Source organism: Pteropus alecto, unplaced genomic scaffold (genome assembly GCF_000325575.1).
Source record: "Pteropus alecto unplaced genomic scaffold, ASM32557v1 scaffold76, whole genome shotgun sequence".
In the NCBI taxonomy this organism is placed as follows: domain Eukaryota; kingdom Metazoa; phylum Chordata; class Mammalia; order Chiroptera; family Pteropodidae; genus Pteropus; species Pteropus alecto.
Window position 1 is genome coordinate 20,576,609 of NW_006443138.1, and position 3,715 is coordinate 20,580,323.

Consider the following 3,715-nt stretch of genomic DNA (forward strand, 5'->3'; position numbering starts at 1 on the left):
TTTGTTTTGTTTTGTTTGTAGATAGATGACAGATGATAGATGATGGTGATAGATAGATAGATAAATAGATAGATGATAGATAGATAGATAGATAGATAGATAGATAGATAGATAGATAGATAGATACATGATTGATAGATAGATAGACAGACAGATAGACAGACGGAAATTTATTGCAAGAAATTGGCTTACACAATTCTGGGGGCTGGTCCGGCAAGTCTGAAGTCTTAAGGGCAGGCATCAGGGAAGGCAGCTAGAGTGAAGCTGCAGTCTATGGGCAGAGTTTCTTGATTTTGTTGTCTCAAGTTTTGATTGGTTTTATATCCATACTAGAAGCTAACCCACAAACAGAGATTGTGCAGTGGGACAAGAATCCAGGAAGATCAAGAAATGAATATATCTTCTAATGTTAATATTCTGATTTAGAAGTCAAGGTCCCCTACCTATCTTCAACAAAATATTCCAATTACAAATTTTCTTATATATTAGGTTTAATAAGTGCCATTAAAATGCATCTTCTAAATCATATTTTTACATTAAAATAGGATCTTATTAGATTTAGAATTCTTATTTAAGGTCATGACATTAGTTTCTATACTTTCTTGCTCTAGGAATACTATAAATGCAATTTTCTGAGATAAATCAAGCTGTGTAGCTCAGGCAGAATGTTTTTCTATAGCTCAGGGTAGATTTGTGAGTTCTTTCATAGCAGTCAACCTAATTATCTTTTATTTTTTTCTTCCCATCAAAAGGGCACATTCATACCTTTAAAAAGAGCTATTAAAATAGACTTCTTACATTTACATATTTCAGTAATACTGTACATACTATGAAAAAACCAACAACATTATTGCAGCTCCTGTTAAAATTAACTTCTTTCATAAGCAAAACTGTCAAAAAATATTTTATTTAGGGTGAAAAGTTTTGCCCTCTTACAAGGCAACGTTATTTTGTGGCAAATAACATTTGTGCTTCAGTCAGTCAACAAGTACTTACTGTCCATCCTCAGGTCATATTTACCCATATAATGGGGCAGCAGAGAGAGCATAAATAAATAGCATTTAAGACAATCATCAAACCTCATTACATCAAGAGCTTCAGAATACTTTTCTAATCAAATATTGGACAGGTTTGACTATTTGAGTTTCTCTATTCTCCCAGAAGATTCTGAAGACAGGTAGCCTAATACAGAAAAAGGTGGTAAATGCAGTGCCCTCGGAGGTCCCCCGGATCTGTCTCTTGCTTCAGCAGTGTTTGGACAGAACAGACCCAGGGATGCTTCTACTTCTAGCCTTCGACCACCATATAACCTTTTTTCCAGTTGCAACCTTCAGAACCTTCTCAGCCATCCTTGGCCTGCAAAACCAGCCATCACCATGTTTTGAGCTTAATTCCTTAGTGTCTAACAACCATGAGCTCTTAAATCCATCAGAATTATTCCACCGAAGTAGAGGCTGCCATCAATCACCTGGTCAACCTGCATCTGCAGGGCTCCTACACCTACCTCTCTCTGGGCTTCTATTTCCACCACGACAATGTAGCTCTGGAGGGTGTGGGTCAATTCTTCCGCAAGTTGGCTGAGGAGAAACGCAAGGGTACAGAGTGTCTCTTGAAGATGCAAAACCAGCATGGCGGTCGCGCCCTTTTCCAGAACCTGTAGAAGCCTTCTCAAGATGAGTAGGGTAAAACTCAGGATGCCATGGAAGCTGCCATGGTCATGGAGAAGAACCTGAACCAGGCCCTTTTGGATCTTCATGGCCTGGGTTCTGCCCGTGCAGACCCCATCTCTGTGACTTTCTAAAGAGCCACTTCTTAGATGAGGAGGTGAAACTCGTCAAGAAAATGAGCGACCACCTGACTAACCTCCACAGGCTAGCCAGCCCCCAGGCTGGGCTAGGCAAGTATCTCTTCGAAAGGCTCACCCTCAAGCATGACTAAGAGCCTTTGGAGCCCAGAGGCTTTTGAGGGGCCCCTCTGCATCTCCCTGGTGTTGGCCTTGTGCCTGAGCCTCTCCTTGCAACCAATAAGCAGCCTTCTAACCATCCTGGAGCCCTCTCCCATGCCTTGGACCAAATTGAAACAATAAAGCTTTTTGCAGCAAAAAAAAAAAAAAATAGTAGTAAGGTCGGGTAAAAATATATTATCATCTAGGAAATCAGACTACTGTCAGTATTTAGAATAACATATATGTACATTGATAGATATAGATACATACACACACACACACATATACATATATATAATAAAGGCAAATAAATGAATAAGATTATATAATGTTAAAACATAATAGCTCACATAATGAGCCAGATTAGAGACAAGAAAATGTTCTCCTTATCAAAACAGCTCCCAAGACTTGTCTAAGAAAAGAATATGTCAATCAAAGGAATAGGCCAGTAGGCATCTGGTTTGCATTGGATGTTTAGAAAAAGGAGTCATGCTGGAAACATTGTCTTTGATCTTTTAAACCCCATCTATAGAACATTAGACAACAGATTTTAAATACTCTGATCCCAGCAGCCAGTCAATAGCTTGGTGGAACTAGCTAAACTGAATGTTATTAAACACATACATAATTTCTGACACCATTGTGTGCTGATTGTGTGGTCTAGTAAACATTTATGATATTTGTGGTAGCCCTGCATGTTTTGGATACTCATCCTATATTTGTTTATTCCTATAATTTCCTATATTTTTATACTTCTATAATGTTCGAATTTCCAACGCTAAGTCATGGTTCCCTATCATAGAAGAGAAAATTCAGCTTTCCAGACTTCTGATTTCAAATCTGATTTGTAAAGAGTTCAGAAGCCATCACTTCTTATAAGACAAAAATTTGAACAAACTAAAAATCAATAACTTTTTCTTAGACTCTTAGAGAATATGTGTTGTACATTAAACCATTATCCCCAAAAACTGAAGACAAAGCAAAATCAGTGAGATACAGACAAGATCAGTTAAATGGAACAGAAGCCACCGGAGCCATAAACTGGTAGGAAAACTTAATGGTAATTTGGATGAATTGCCAGAAAATGAATGTAGACTAGAGTGAGAATGAAAATTCCTGGGGACCAGTCATAGGGGAGGTCTTACATTAATGAGGTTTACTTCCAGAAAGTTCACTTCTCAACATGAACTTGCAAGAAAAATCTCATTCTAGATCTGCCACTGGGAATTATGCTCAGAGTTTTCTCCATAATAAAGGCCTACTATCCAGAGAAAAGAAGAAAAGACATTATCAGACTTTTCACCTGGGAGAAGGGTGTTTCCCTTACTCCAGCCACAATACTTAAAGAGAAAAAAAATAAAATAAAATAAAGTTTGCGAAAGTTTAGTCCAGGGACACAAGAAGACCAAAAGACTGAGAGTAAGTTATAAAACCAGGGAAAGCTTCCCCTCTTCCATATTTTACCACCACCCACAGAGATCTCCAGCATAGTAACTAGTTTTATACATAACTATATAAACTATGTAAAAACTATATATAAACTATGTATAATATTTTTCATTCTTAATTAATATAAAGATAACAATACTAATAAAATATTGGGTAATTACAGCATATGGATAAATAAATGATAGCAATGAATTGGGAACATTCTATTATAGGGTACCTACAGTACATATGAAGTGTATAGTGCTATTTGAAGGTAGAAGTAGATCAGTTGTAAAAGTATATTAAAATCTAAGGCAATCTCTAAAAAATTGTTAATAAATT

General features: G+C 37.0%; 1 pseudogene; it reads left to right on the top strand.

Moving 5' to 3' along the window:
* The first annotated feature begins 1,411 nt into the window (after window positions 1-1,411).
* LOC107196525 lies at window positions 1,412-1,963 on the top strand (annotated as a pseudogene).
* Window positions 1,964-3,715: the final 1,752 nt, after the last annotated feature.